Raw genomic sequence first — 16,675 nt, 5'->3', positions numbered from 1 at the left:
ATATTATACAAGGGCATGTCTTTACAGAGCCACTAGTAAACAAACAGCTGGCTGGTTGGATAATACCCTTTGTACATGACCCCAACACAGTGTGGTTCACAACTAATATGTGTTAAGTTTTCATTTGTAAATGTATTTTGTTATATGGCTTGTATTTCCCTACAAACACAATGTATCACTTTGGAAGGACAAAGTGACAGTAAAAAAGATAACAGAAAGGTAAACAGTACAGTAACCTCAACAGAGATAAATGAGTAAAAAGGATGAGCAGGGAGAATATAATCAAGAGTTTAGCTCCAGTCCAAAGTGGCAACAAGGTATGTTAATTGCACTTATTTGTGTCTAATGATTTTGAGTTTATTTTAGTTACATTTGCTAACTATCTGGTGCTAGCTACTTGCTAATTAATTAATTAATTCCATTAGCGTTACATGCTAACGAAATTATGGTCTTACAGAATTTGAATTTATTATTTTGTCTTCTGTTTCTGTTAAGCTCTTACATTGGTGTAATGAATTGCAAGGAAAACTAAATGAACAGCTTTATACCAGGCTTTCATTTATTCGACTGGGAGCTATACCCTACATAAGATATCAAAAAGATAAATTCTATAAGTTTTGAAGTGTAAAAACTACAAAGAAATCTTCTGCCATTGGTATTGATAAATACATTAAAAACTCAAAGGCATCGTAATAAGCTATACTTTGATGATTCTCTTGTCTGTGGAACAACTTGGTTTTACTCCAGCACTTTGCCCACACTGTGTTTGAATAGTCCATAATTATTTTGAATGGGCTGATTTAAAGGTCCAAGAAAAGGTCCATTTGCCTCTCTGATAATGTTCCATAAATGATACCCATCATCACAGTGGTAGCTAATCCTCAAACAGTACAGCATCCACTCGCCTGCTCTCAACCTGCATGCGTGGGGATTTTTATTTTATTCATTACATTTTCTTTTGTAGGAATCTTCACCAACATATTCTGCACTAAACAAATGTCTTTCTTTTGAATCACACTGTGAAGGCATGCTCATGAGTAACAAAAATGCCTCTGGCTAGCTGGAAATCTGCCCAATATGATCACACTTCCTTGTTGAAACACCATACGGGAAACAGCTTTTCCTCATGTTCTTGTCACCTTTTAATCAGGCATATTAAACTTTCAAAATGAATCACAAACCAAATCCTTGTGCACTTTGGGTGAGGCAGTTGATTTAAAAAATTAGAAGAAAACTTTCAGTTAGTAAATGATATTAAAAAAACAGTACACATTGAAATCTCACTTCCACTGTCTAGATGTTGTGAATAGCTTTAAAAGGAACTTCTGCTTTAGACAGTTCCAGTAAGCAACAGTAAAATGAAAAACAAAATGTATGCTTTTACATGACATGATTTGGTAATTTGTATTTACTTTAAATTTCTTTCTTCTTCCTCTACTCCTTCTCTTTTGCTTATTTAATCTCTTTTCCCCCTTTACCATATAGATTTCCTATCACCAAGACAAGTTGGTTTAATACTCTACCTCATTCCACCACACACAGCAAACACATTTAAGTCAGTCAGTCACTTTCTCATCCAGCTCAATTGTTTGCCAACTTGACTTTTTTTTTCATTTGCTTGTTCATTTTAGCTGAGATGAGTTGAGAAGCAGTTTTATTCATCACCTCTCTGAATCTTTTCCCCTTCTTATTGTATGTGCACAAAAAATAAAATAGATGTTATAGTGATTTTAAATATATTTTAAATTTTTTATGCTTTTTGTGGTTTTCTATCATTTATGTACTGTTATAATGTCAGATGTCAACATTAAACATGGTTAAAGGTCCTAAACTCAAGGTGAATGTATGTAAAAATGCTCCCTGAAAGTCAAAAGCCAGGACTTCAGCCTGCTCTGAATGCTTAGTTTGCAATGTTACCTCTACTTTGTTTTCGCGATGGCATCAGCTTGTTCACACATACCCAAAAATGGCCATCCGTTGGTAGCCTTTGTTGCTAAGGTTCTTCCATGGGTTGTTCGCATTGTCACTATTACGGATCGGATTTCAGCTAGAACATGTATGGATGTATTTCAGAAGTTCCCATTTTGAGTAAAGAACGAGAGAGAAGTCAAATCCAAATACTATTGTTTGTTTATGTAGCCTCCAGAGCCGCCGGCAGTCTGCCATAGGGCTAATTTCGGGAGCTAACCAATTGGAAGAGAGTGGCCTCATCAGGAGGGTGGCCTTAAAGAGATAGGAGCTAAAACAGCCTGTTTCAGACAGAGGCTGAACTGAGGGGCTGCATAAAGGGCCAGTATAAGATAAATAAGTGTAAATCATGCAAAGGTAGGGGTTAAAGTGGGCCAGAATTATCTGGAACAGTGTTTCCAGCACCTTCAATTAATAAATAAATAAATCTGATTGGCAGTTTCATACATATTAATGTCAAGCAAGTTCATTTTTAATGGAGAGGGGTCTGGCTACTGCCTGTAGAACAGGGAGACTCCAGATAAACCCTTGTGTATAATCCCCCACTCACAAGACAAAAGACTTTTCTTTGTTCAAACTGATATTCATCTGCTGGCCTTCAGTAAGTTTGTTCCTGACATTTATTCAGCTGTTTCTCCACTGTGGAACCAGATGTGTGGAACCGAACAGTAAGAGACAATTTTGTTTTATCTCTGATTTTTTGTCATATTCATTACATAACATTATTGATAATCTCTCCACGCAATAATATTGGTAATATCAATTGGTATACATATTAATACAGTCAACAACAAATGACCGTATTGCTCTGCCTCCTGTATTTGTGACTGACAGTAAACCACTGCAGCATTATTGTCTCTGATGTAGTCAGGCAGATAAACTGATTCAGATAAACAAAGCCATGCCAGGGTTTGTCAGATAAACAGTAAACACAGGTGTGCACAATGTAACTCAGTGATATTTGAAGTGTGAGTTATATAAATGACTTGTGTGGGAATTCTGCACCTTGTTGTCTGAGCTGTCAGAAACGGATCTAGAATCTTTCCAAACTGGTACTGACACAAGACAGAAGAGTTAGTTTATTTTTTCCTTTTTTGGAAAACACGTGCACACTGAGATGTAACCAAGTTATTGACATCGTACACTGAAATGTATTTTTTCATTTCATTTCTCTCATGCTAAAACCCTACCCCCAATCTTCTGTGTTGTGATAACAGGCTGCAGGTTCAGTAAATCCAGATTTCTTTAGTTCTGCCTTTCTCTGTCTGAAATCAGTGCAGTTCAGGTCCATTCAGCTGCTGAAGAACTATGAGGCAGCATGTGAAGTAGCAGGATTGGTAGATATATTTGTGAATGTATTAATATATTTTATATAAGTGATTACAGATGTGGCCGAAATTATTGGTGTCCTTGCAGTGGGACAAAACAAAAAAGTTGTGAAAATAACTGAATTCATGCTTATTCCACAAAGACATTCTAAAATAGCCTGGAAAAATTATTGGTACCCTTTAGAAGTTGTAAGAAATAATTGATTTGTTGTGATACTTTAAGCAGACTATTGTGTTTTAATTAGTATCACAGGTGTTTTCAATCTTATAATCACTCATGCAGCCAGTTTAAAAGGAGAAAATTACTCACTCTGCTGTTGGTGCCACTGTGTGCATTACATTGAACATGGAAAACAGAAGAAAAACTAGAGAGTGGTCTGAAGACATTAGAAAAAGGTAATAGCCAAGCATGGTCAACGTAAATGTTAGAAGACCATCTCCAAAGAGTTTGATGTTATTAAGAAGTTTAAGGTCCATGGAACTGTAGCCAACATCTCTGGATGTGGTTGCAAGAGGAAAATTGGCCTGAGATTGAACAGAAGAATTGCTTGAATGGTAGAGAGAGAACCAAGGAAACTTTAATACAGATTCAAGCTGATCTTCAACTTATGGGTACAATAGTTTCAAGTCACACCATCCGTCGCTGTCTGAATGAAAATGGGCTCCGTGGTAGAAGACCCAGGAAGACCCCACTTCTAAGAGGGTAACACAAAAAAGCCAGACTGGACTTTGCCAAAATGCATGTTGACAAGCCACAGTCATCCTGGGAGAATGTGCTTTGGACAGAAGAAACAAAATTAGAGCTTTTGGTAAATCACACCAACCCTATTTTTACAGAAGAAAAAATGAAGCCTTCAAAGAAAAGAACAGCATGCCTACCCTAAAACATGGAGGAGGCTCAGTGATGCTTTGGGGTTGCTTTGCTGCCTCAGGCACTGGGTGCCTTGAATCTGTGCAGGGCACAATGAAATCAGAAGACTATCAAGGCATTTTGGAGTGAAACATACAGCCCAGTGTCAGAAAGCTGTGTCTTAGTCGCAGGTCATGGATCTTCCAGCAGGATAATGACCCCAAACATATGTCAAAAAGCATCCAAGAGTGGATGAGAAGAAAATGTTGGCCTGCTATAAGTCCTGATCTGAATCCTTCTGAACATCTGTGGAAAGAGCTGAAACAGCAGTTGGAAGATGGCATCCATCAAACCTGAGAGAACTGGAGCAGTTTGCTCAAGAAGAAAGAAACCTTATTCAGAGTTACAGAAAGCGCTTGACTGTAGTTATTGCCTCCAAAGGTTGTACTACAAAATATTAAGTTAAGGATACCAATATTTTTGGCCATGCCATTTTCATTTGTTCAACTGTATTAAATAATATGTTAAGCTGTAAATCAAAAGCAAAGTTTCAGTTATATTCAATGTGAAATAAAGAATGATGGATACCAAGTACTTCTGTCAATTTCAACTTAATACAGAGAAAATTTCGTTTTTTTTTTTAAAAAAGGTGGTACCAATATTTCAGTCACAGAGAGCAGGATGAAGCAGCTGCAGCTGGAACTACAGAAACAGCAGATACCTGCTCATCACCTCTGACCCTCAGCAGTGGTCTTCACTCAGGCCTCTAATTCTCAAGGTCTGAGGGTAGCACACTGGGTGAGTACATAGCTTCAATTCAGCATCACGCTTTTTCCACAGCTGATCTGTACTGATGAGTGCCAGTAATCTCGCTGGGTTGCGCATATTTTCTTTACAGTCACCAGAGATCCAGCATGATCTGAACCGAAAGGTTCTTTGTGATCACAGCGAATGGATACGTCTATAATTTCTGTGACATCATCAGGAGATCTGGATCAATGGACCTGATGCTACTTGTCAACTAAACATACACTTGTGTTTATTTCATAGTGCAATGTTATTTTGTTAAAGCTGTTTTTAGTTAAGTCACATTTACTTTGCTTGTCTGTGTTTTGTCTTGACTGTTAGCAGTGTTGATTGTGAAAGAGGTCTTGAAATTAACCATATAATAACGCCACTACAGACACAACTCCAAATCAACAAGTTCTCAGCACTGATGTTCATTTGTTTGGTTGGGCCTCCTTTGGACCAGTGGGATCCAGAAAAATATGTCAAGAAATGGTGCTTAAAAGAAGGTTAGAGGATCACATAGCCTGTCCACAAAGAAAACAAGTCCACCAGAGCTCACAGTACAAATCAATTTCAGAGTTATTTTGAGGTGAGTCATTTTTCCCAGCTGCACCACTACACCAGATCTTAGGTTTACACCACCTGCCAAATCCCATTTTAACCCCTGTGCAATATACATCTAGGCCTGGGAATGTGCATGATACACCCCCTTTAAAGGCCAATACAGACATTTTTGCAATAAAACTAATGTTTTGTGTTAATATTCAGTGTCTTGGATTCCCAGGTTCCCCCAAGAATTTCACGGTTGGCCGGGTGGAAAAGCATTTGAGCAGTGTGTAGAGCATGGATTAACAGTCTCTAATGAAAATGAGTACTATTGACTTCTTCACTGATCAAGGAGCTCTTAAAGGCGGGAGTTTGGCAGATTTACCCCAATTTGGCTTCCAAATGATGACTATTGATGTCCAGCACAGAATATCTGGTAATGTGTGCAATTTTTGGGTCATCTGACCCACCCCTCATAATTTCAAGGAAATTTTAATTTTGATGAGTAAAATTACACATATCAATCATATATAGGAAGGATAAAGAGGAGGAATTTTGAAATACAACCTTGAAAAAACAGCAAGCTGTTATTTGGGTTGTTCAACAGCTGAGATGGAAAAAAGACAAGCCCCTACATACTGTGTCCTCTGTAACATACAGTATGACTGTAGAGACAAAGAGCTTAGTTTGGGGAGATCTCACAGAAAAAAAAAAAAAAAACAGCCATGTGCAATTTCATAAAAGCTCAATATAACCCTGATAAACTGCTTCAAAGTCGTTCTAAACAATCCTACTAATATGTGATGTGACAACATATGACACCCCTGGCTGACTCCTCCTCTCTGTCTGTCTCCTCAGACTCCTCCTTACTACCTTCCTCTACTGTTCCAATTCTTCTAAACTGTAAAGACAATGTTCAGGTCAGCACCAGTAACAACAGCAAAGTCACCCATTGTTCAGAGACAAAGGCCTGTGACAAATCACTGACAAAACCTTGTGTGTATTGCACTCCAAAGTACAATGGGGGACAAGATTGTGTGTCAGCTTCATTTCCACTGTCAAGGCTCTCTCTGGCAAAGCGCAGTCTGAAAAGCAATTAAGTTCATCAGGGAGACGTACGCATGATTTGAAATTAATTCCTATTGTCAAGCAAAAGGGGGGAACGGATTTTTTTTCTCCCCCGTCGGATTGACTCATCGAGACACAGAGTCCACAGCCGCACTCGTCAAAAAAAATCAGACATGTTTTTAGGAACCCTCTTACCTTCTATTCCATTTCTTTATCCTCTCTGTCATCCATTCCTATTATCGTTTTTGTCCCATCATCTGTGCCTTTGAAAAGAGACTTTTTATAATGTAAGTTACATTTAAACTTGAGATTTGCTAAGTAGATAGTCAGATCTTTTTTTACTGCCACATGTAATGTGTCAGTGTCAGTAAGATGCTGTTATTTATAGCATCTACAAAAACAGGTGTCTCACTAAAGTTGTTTGCTTGGTTAAACCTTCTATTCATCAGAATCAGAATCATCGTCATTGGCAAAGTATGTTTACACATACAAGGAATTTGATTTCGTTTTATGGCTCTCAATGTACTTACACACAATGCAACAATCTTCAGAAATATACACAAGTAATGTCCATATACAACCGTTTCTGTTAACGGTAAAAGTTTTTCCCTCTAAACTTCTCACATGGTTTCATTTCTATAAATATTCAAATGATCCAATATTTCACCAAAAAAAAACAAAAAAAAAGAAAAAGTACAAAAACTTAAAACAGTTCATCAGAACTTTGTTTTTTCTTCTTTCCTCTCCCATTAATCATCTCACGACCCCTCAGATTTATCTGGTGACCCTTTGGAGGAGCCCGACCCCTAGGTTGGGAACCACTGGACTAAACTAGCTTACTGTATATAAATTAGTTGAAACTAGCTCCACCTCCAGCAGATACAACAGTAACATGCTGCCTACACACTGATGCTTCAGTATTAATCATCTCATGATGTCATATATAATAATATATCAGTCAGAGGGACCAAACCACTACTTTTACTTTAATGCTTTAACTTAATTTTGCTAGGAATACTTTTTAGTATTTGGTATTTTTATATTTCTGTATTGGTACTTTTACTTAAGTAAAGGATCTGAGTACTTCTTCCACCACCGATTACAGCTTTTCTAAAACAAAAATCCTGACCAAGACAGATCAGTCGCTTGTGGACATTTTTTTCTTTTACTTATTCAATTTTAAAGAGCAAATGTTAAAGTTCCAACATGGTTACTGTGTATTTTAAGGCTTATAATTTTTTACCTAAAACAGAAATGTGTGTTTTGTGAGGATTAGAGAACCTTTTTTTCAAAGTATATACTGAAGGCATGTTTCAAAGGTGTAAATATAATCCAGCTAAATCTGTTTTGCACAAAAGCTGGATGTGAACTGAAAGCGTGTGTTAATGCCCGATAAAGAGCGAGCCACTTCTAGCACCTGCTCCTCCTGCACTGCTCCCTCTTCACAGCTTAGCTTGCCAGCTAATATTTATACAGCCACATGCTACAGCAGATGTTACCCACATGTAGCAAGCTTTAATCAGAGGCTAAAGCATGCTACCATGTAGCGAGCTATAAACCGGGAGGAGTTCTCTCCTCCTTTCCATCCTTCTGCCATCACCTCATTTTCATGCCCTTTCAGGGAGCATTAAGCCACGTGTAGACAGCTATAAACAGAGGGACGTCGAAGTAACAGTTGTATGGTTTTAGTATATATCTTTGAAGCCAGAAATCCTTTCAACATGTAATCTTTTATCCCACCTTGCTCCACCTTTTATCCTCTTTCCAGTTGTCCTCCCCCTTTTCTCCACACCCTCCTCTGCCTTTCCTCTCGCTCCTATTTCTGATATTCTAGGTCCCTGCATCTCTTCACAAGATTTAGAGTAGCTATCTTCTACTGAGCCGTATGCCAGATGCTAACACCATGCAGGCAGCACAGTATCTATTAACAGCTGTGAGTCAAGTCGGCAGCTGCTTCTATAGGTGTTAGCCACAGATTTGTCACCCTTGTACCTCATAATCTTGTCAACATGTGACCTTAGAGTTGTGTAAATAATCTGCCCCTCAGCGACAGATGTCCTCTTATGATACCAGAAGAGACGGACATGGGATTATAGTGTTATCTCCTGTTCCTCTATTAGTCACATGCAGCCAAGGTTTTAGGTTTAATTGGAGCACATCATTGGCTGGATGAATTTTGTCTTAGAGCTCAATTTATGTGCATGCAGTACGTGCAGGTAAAATCAGGGAAATTAGGTTATTCTTTACCTATTTCGAAAGCATTTCTTTACAATACGGTATGTGATGACGGTTGAGTCACGCCTGTTATATGTACCTGCAAATGAAGGGAGCAGCACAAAATGGTCTTAATTTTTCTCTGCATATAAATAAGGCTCTTAACATTTCTTATTCATGGTCTTCTCCGCATGAATATAAAGGAGGAGAGATCAAGAGGTTTCCTAACCTATGCGCTGTTAGCAGATGGTGTTATGAAGCGACTTAGAAATGCAGAACAAATAACACTGTATTTAGACCCATAGAAACAGTGAAATCGTGGGTTTGTTGTTGCAAACAAGCTGACAGGCTGTCACTTGTTGGAAGTAGTTGTTTATGGGTAAAATTAACTAATTTGTGGCCTCTTCAAATATATCTAATCCATGTTCTCAAATTATACCTGGTCTAACAACAACAGTAAAGTGGGAAGTAAAGTGGGTACAAGAAAAAGAGCTTTGACTAATTGAAATGAGTTGATGAGACTACTGTGTGTAGTATGAAAGTGTAAAAAATCTGGTCTACTTTTTGATACTGTAATAGAAAACTGATAAAATATTAAGGCCCAGTGATTTAAGTTAAAATAAGTTTGCCAAATGACTAAATGATGTGGAAAACTAATAGGAGCTGCTTAAAATTGGCAAAATTTGCAGATAAAGCACGACTTTGAACTTTCCAACACTTAAATCTGGACTGACTCTCATCTGTAAAAGGCAAAAACACTGTTGCTGTGCTGTAAAAGTGTCTCACATACTGTGTGTCAGGTTTCAAAATTGGCAAAACTGAATCATTTTATTTCTACTGCACTTGCTCGTAACAAAAAACAGTATGGGACAGGATATGATCCTGTAGGTACAGGATACACACATCTGATCACTAACACCATATTCACCTCACTTTACCTATTCTAACTTATATAAAACGAGTAAACCCTAAGAAAAACTTTGAAACTAATCCCATGACAACCTAAAAAAGGCATCAAATAATTATTTTAATAGTTGATAGAAATCTATGAGGTCTAAGACTAGCAGGTGTATAGCTAGTTAAAAAAAAAACAGATCGAAAGGTCTATGAGATCAAAAGGGTTTCTAGTAGCTTACAGAACTCTTCATTGATTGTTACTCTTTAACTTATTTTCTCTCTATATATATATATGTTTCTGTGGCACTGAACAGAAATTGTGTGCTCTTTTCTCTATTTCGGATGAAGCTTATGTTATATGTTGTACTCTGAGTTCTATGTGAAATACTTGGTTTTGTTGAAAACTCCCAATTTATCTGTTTTAATTCTGCATCAATAATCAGACTCACAAAACTGGAAAAGTGCCCACTCCGGTGCCAGCCAGCTGTATCTTCAACAGGCATGCAAACATCTGTAAGAACCAGGATCCGTATCACTGGTGAGTCTATTTAAGGTAATAGCTTCCCCTGGCACAGGCCATCTGACAGAGCTAATTACGATAACGTCTCGGCTGGGAGGCTTCGCACGCTGCCTGGGAAACCTTAAACACAGAGAAACAGGCTGTTTCTCACTGTTTTTCTTTCTTTGTTTTCCCTCTCAAATCACTGTTCCATTCCTTAAGCACTCTTAACTCCCAAACGGAGGCCTTCGTCATTAAGAGGATGGAAGCATTTCAGATTTCTCTTCCTCCTTCTCCTCCTTCTGCACCTTCTCGAGCGCTTGATTGACAGGTGAGACATTTCTGTGGTTGCTGTCTCTCCCAGGTGTCCTGTTGCCTCGCCAGGTTATGTTTATACACGCACACACACACATGCTCAGAGGAACAATTGTGCACACATTCTCACAAATAGGAACGAACACAATGACATACACACTGCCACCGGGCTGTTGATGCATTTACACGTCCCAAAAGACAACCTGTGAAAAATGGGAACTGAGAAATGACGGGAAACTAAAAATAATAGGCGGAGGGTGTGTGATATTTGTAAAGAGTGTTGCTGCCATTGCTGCAAATAGCTGGAAGACCGCATTTCAATTATTATCAGTTTCATTTTGATCCAGGATTTGTGTATGTTTGTCAATATGTTGGAGCTGCCATTGTTCAGGGACAAGACACACATAAAATATCCGCATATATTGTGTTTATAACTATGATGCCAGAGTTTGTGTTGGGTTGAGTGGAGAAAGTTTGCATTTGCTGCAGCTTATAAATTAAACTTGTCGGCCACCTCACCCCTATCATTCGGGTGACTCACTTCTATTCACATAGTTTTTTATTAAATATAATACCAAACTGGAAATAAGGAAATTCTCTAGAAAAACTATTTTTGATTCTCCAGTTCCAGTAAATCCTATTAGCGATGAGATAGAGGAGAAACCAAAAAAAAAATAAGACAAAATGCTTCTCCTTGGGCAAAATTGAGTAAAAATTATATTTGGATAAAAAAATAAATTCAATAACAAAAACAATCTTCCTCTAAACTCCAGATTACATGGTTATCGGCTCAAGGTCTGGGATATGGAGGAGAGTTATACAATAAATCTGTATGGTGCAATATGATTCTGTTATGAAGTATCTTAGGAGAGAAGAGTACAGTCATTTAAACTTTAACGTTAACCCAACCACAGGTCATCTAGATGACACAGAGTTTTTGTTGTACTGTAGCAAAAATTATTGGCAAAATAACAATTTAGGAGTAACTTGGATTGTTTTTATGGATGTACATTGTCATGAAACATGTATGTCAAGTTTATAGCACAAAAGAAACTTAATAAAGATAGTTAAAGATAATTTTACAGGGAAATACAATACTATTTAGTCACTGATCACTTAACCCCTCCCGCGAACAATCATTGTTCAATCATAACTTAGCGATTGTAACTAGGAACAGCAGGCATGTCAAGCTTTGGGTTTCTTTGCATGTTGTTTATGGGGCTCTAATATGAGCAATACTCTGCTTTTAAAGAATTGTTTACAACTAGCACATCCACTGTGTATTATTTCTCCGCTGTGTGGAAGCCGTTAACATTAGTCTAACGTTAGCAGCTCTGTGCTTCTGTTTATTCGATATGGGAAAATTCACACTCAAGCAACCCTAGCTACCATTGTCCAAAATATGATCAATTTTGCCACACACATTAGTCCTTTCCCTTTTCTCTTGTAACATTAAATGTGAAAACATGCTGTTTGACAATATGAATTAATGATACAACACTAACTCTAAGTAGTACTACACCATTACTACACTACAATACAAGAACAATGCTGTTTTTTTATTTAGCGCTACATGTCTTCTACATGGATCAAGTGGTGAAGATGTCACTTTTTTGCCTGGGACATGCAGTTTTCCCTTTTGGCATTTTTAGTATTTTATCATGTACTGTATGTAGGCATTTATGACTTTTACGAGATTCTTCTTTTAAAACAAGTCAGTGGCAGCCAAGCATTTTCAACAAACTCATGGAGCTAACATTAGCTTAATTAGCTGGAAAATTTGTCCGTTACCAACAAAAAATGAGAAGGCTGCTTTTGTCTAAAAATCAAGGATGCATTGTGTCAAAAAATTATAGTGAATTCTGAATTGTAAATTTGCTACCATTATTATCATAAATTGCATGTATACTGTCCGAGAACTGAAAGGTGTAGCAACAGGGCAGCAGTTCTTAACAAACAGTCAGTTCTAGTGTGCAGAAACAAGGATACAAAAGAGCATTTCTGTTAATTTGTTTAAAACAACCAAAAATAAATTTTGATTACTTCTTTGATTTCTGATGGAGGAAGGTGCGCTAAGCTAGCCAAAACAATATGAAAATTATGAAATTGTCAAGGGAAGTAAGAATAGAAATAAGTGCAATGAAGAATCAACTGGTGCAAGCAATGTAAGAAAGTAATTTGAGTGTCATTTTTATCAGTTTCATTATTTACTTGTGCAAACTTCCAGTAACATGTTTTTTTTTGGTATCACATTGTAGCTTGATTAACTTGTCTGTCTTTTGATGGTAATAATTTACTACCAGCTCAAGAAAGACTAGAAATATCATTATTAATTTCATTTTTGACGGTTTTGAGTGTTGTAAAATGGCGATGTCAACCTCAAAGGAGAACTTGTACTGCTTGTGATTATAGGAAGCTTCATAAATAACTCAAATTCTACTGTCAATATAATTTCTAGCAGTGATTCTGGGATGCCTGATAAATATGAACAAGATCAAGACCTTCTGACTGACTGTGACATCTGGTCTGGATACCATGGTAACAGTATCCAGCAAGCAGATCGCCTTGCTGCATCAAAGCCTCAATTCTCCATCCAAACAGACACACATGGTGGATGATCTGTTTTTTTTTTCTTCCAATACAAACACCCCACACAGGCACTTATACACACTTATTTCAAGTGGGAAGAGGTGTGATTTTGCAAAGAGAGCAGTTTTCTTCAGCCACCCACGGTTTTCTGTTTCATTGGTCACACTGGCAGCAGTCTGAGATTGGTAATTGAATTAATGGGCTGGGGACAACATGGATTATTGCCTCTGTTGGAAAGCATGTCCTGCCTACTGCCTATAGTACAGTTTGCACCGGAAATGAGTGAATAGTGTCTAAACAATACAACAAAACAAAATACGCAGATGGAATCAAAGAAAGAACCTCTTCATGAATGAGAAAATGATGGGAATAGTTGGTGTTTTCTTTAGTTTTTAAGCCCTGTGTGAAGCATTACAGCTTGTGGCAGCGAGGCGTTACTTTCTCCTAACAAGAAAGGTCATTAGGTGCTCTTTTACCTAACAAGGTCCCACTGGAACAATGCCTAATCAGGTCACCTTTAAAAAGACCATAATTCAAAGCTGAGGCCAGTGTATGAAAAGGGCACACTTTGTTTCCTGTGTGTGGTGATGACTTGAATGCGGGTTGTCTTGGACTCAGTTATTAAAGTGTTCTTTCATTCTTTCTTACTGGTGGTATTGAGAGCATTTCACATTTTTATTTATAAAAATCTCATGTTTTTGATAGTGCGTTCATAATAGCATGTTTAGAAAAATAGATGCTTGACTCATTTTGAGAAGCTTAACTTATAGTTCGCTTAACTGTAATTTAAACTTAACGATTGCAACTACACAGCAGGCGTAATGAAGCTTTGAATTTCTCCATATGCCCAAACAGTATACATGGGGCTCTGATTAGAGGAATACTCAAATATCGATTTGAGGTTCGGATTATAGTTTCTTTTTTACCTTTACAACACCGAAAACACAGGAGCAAAAGTGGAAGGAAATGATAAAACAATGTGTTTATCTGCTTTAATGCAGGCTGCAAATGTTAGCATGTCCAGTAAACTATCTTAACAAGCTTATCTGCCACTGTTATCATTGTTAACTGCTATGTGCTAGATGTGCTGGAATGGAAATTAATACATAATGCTAAAAACTGTTTTTTGGAAATGACATTATATCATCATGAATTGATGGTATAATAATAATAATAATATAACCAAACCTGCTTCTTCTGTATACAGTGCCCACACATTCTGGATGCTCTGATTGTTTTCTCATAACCCTGGGAAGCTGGCATCACACCTGAAGCACTCTGACCTAAAATAACCAGCAAATTTTAATTACATCTGGTCTAGAACTTGCATAGAGACATTGTGGGTGTTTTAGAACAACTATGCGATTATGGGAATCTGTTTCAGTCAGACATTTTTTAAATTAAAATTTGATCATAGGAGATTTCATCCATAAGACCCCTTAAATGTCATATCAGCCGGCACCTTCATCAAGTTCCATTTTTAAAGTCACCTAAGGTATTATCATTTAATGTAAAGCAACCTACAGGAATGCTGTTATTATGGGCCCAAGAAAAGTGGCTCTCTTGTATAAATAAAATAAGTCACATTGAATAATTAAATTAAATAAGATAAAATAACATTTAACACATGAAATGAAAGAGAATTGAATAAAAATCAAATAAAAGCTGGTTTAAAGTTGGCTGTCTGATTGTAAGTATTCCACACCTGCGCCCTGTCATTTTTGTCAGTCTGATTCACCGCTAATTAATCACACTAAATCCATCCTGCTCATGAACCAGCTGTATCACTCACTGACTAAATGACAACAAGGTCAAAATATCCACCATCTGGATTCTTTCAGCAAACACTGGAGCACTCAGGGTGGATTTCAGACAGATTTACATGTGTGATGACAAACAAGTGTCAAAGGACGCAGCCCTGGATCCCTCGACAGTTATCCATTTCATCACATTTGTTAGACAGCTAATCCAACCTCTGTTTACATGAATCAATCGCCTGACAGAAAACTGCAGTTGCAAACATCTGCTTCAGGTGGGGGTTTCCTGCAATTCCCAGAGTGAATTTTGATGAGTGACGAGAAAACTCAAGAGTGAGAGGCTTAAGAAAAGATGAGAGTTGCTTTCTGGAAATGTAACATTTGGTGGTATATTGATGGTCCAACTTTTCCAACAAGGGAACATTTCATGGTATCTAAAACAGACTGCAAACATCCATACTGCAAACACACAGTCACAGAATATTATACCTTATCATCTGACATCTATGTGTGCGGCACGTCATCCTCCAGTAAATGCTGTGATTTGCCCTTTCACTTTGCCTTCAGCATTATCGATTGTTCCTCTCCAACAAGAATGGATTCACTGATGTAGTTGACTGTTTCTTTCTTGGCTCTCATGTATTTCTGAAGGTTGGACATTTGGTGGGTTGTGAGTTGTTACAGGTGTACAGAGAATTCTGTTCACTTTTCTCTAATATCAGTCTCTTTCTCATTCACTCTCACGCTCCCTCCAGGCGTTTTCTTTCTGGCAGGTTTCTTTCAGCAACATCTCTGTGGGGAGATCTACTGAGGGAGGTTGAAGAAGAGGGCAGAGGAGACTTAAAAGAAATTAAATTCACCACTGTGAATATATGATTTCTTTAAAGTAGGTCACCTATGCAGTAGAAATGTGCAATTATTTCTGAATTTTACACCCTATGACTATAGAAAACTAAGAAAAGGTTTGTAGATTCCCCATATATACGTATTCACGTTCCAGCAGAGCACCAAAGACAAAATTGGCAGAGACAAAGTTAATGAACAGCAGCATAATATCTCTTTACTGAGGCTTATTTTCATTTACAAAATGTTTTTTCTCATCGAGTCTGGATAAATCGCACCCGCCTCCCCGGCTGCAGGCGCGTTTCTCTTGGCACTCGGCTGACGCCGTTACAGCTCACATGGTCGCCCTCTCAACACTCTGTTTTGTCTCATTCCACAGCACTATATATGGCCTCATAAGTTGTAATAGTGGCGTGACACCTCTGCTCTGACATTATATTGTAAAGCTAGTTGCTTTTTGTGTTAGATTCAGCTTTTCTGGATGAATCACAGATAAATTTAGCAGTTTAGCTTAGCTGTAACTTTGCTCTGGTGGTCACTTCTTCCTCCAGACTCTGTTGTGTATGATTCAACAGTGCAATATTCGGCCTTGTATCATGAAACTAGCTTTCTTCCAAATATACAGATATTTTAAAGTATTTAGTAGTGTGATATTTCCTATCTGCTTTTCCCTATGACTAGCATAGCAGCTCTGTAAAGCTGTGCTAGTGATGCTTTGAGCTAAAAGGTATGCTCACAATGCAAACATGCTGATGTTTGGCCTGGCAAGTATAATAGTTTAGACTGTTAGCATGCCAACATTTGTTAAAAGTATTGCACAAATTGAAATTTTTGACCTGACGATGGCACAAGAAGGAAAGTCAAGGGACCAGCAAAGTTATTACAATTCATCCTGAGAGGGACGTGAACATCTGTATCATTTCTCATGGCTATTCATCCAATAGTTGTCAAGACATGTCACTCAAAACCAAAAATGTCAACCTTATGGTGGCAAAAGGGGAGGGTTCACCAA

General features: G+C 37.7%; 1 protein-coding gene across 6 annotated transcripts in view; it reads right to left on the bottom strand.

Moving 5' to 3' along the window:
• The window catches only part of grm8a (glutamate receptor, metabotropic 8a), a 349,644-nt gene that overhangs the window by 94,126 nt on the left and 238,843 nt on the right, over window positions 1-16,675 (bottom strand). The window lies entirely within an intron of this gene.

Source organism: Thunnus maccoyii, chromosome 23 (assembly GCF_910596095.1).
Source record: "Thunnus maccoyii chromosome 23, fThuMac1.1, whole genome shotgun sequence".
NCBI classification, from domain to species: Eukaryota; Metazoa; Chordata; class Actinopteri; order Scombriformes; family Scombridae; genus Thunnus; species Thunnus maccoyii.
Note: the sequence above shows the minus strand (reverse complement) of the source record. Positions and strands in the feature narration are given on the sequence as shown.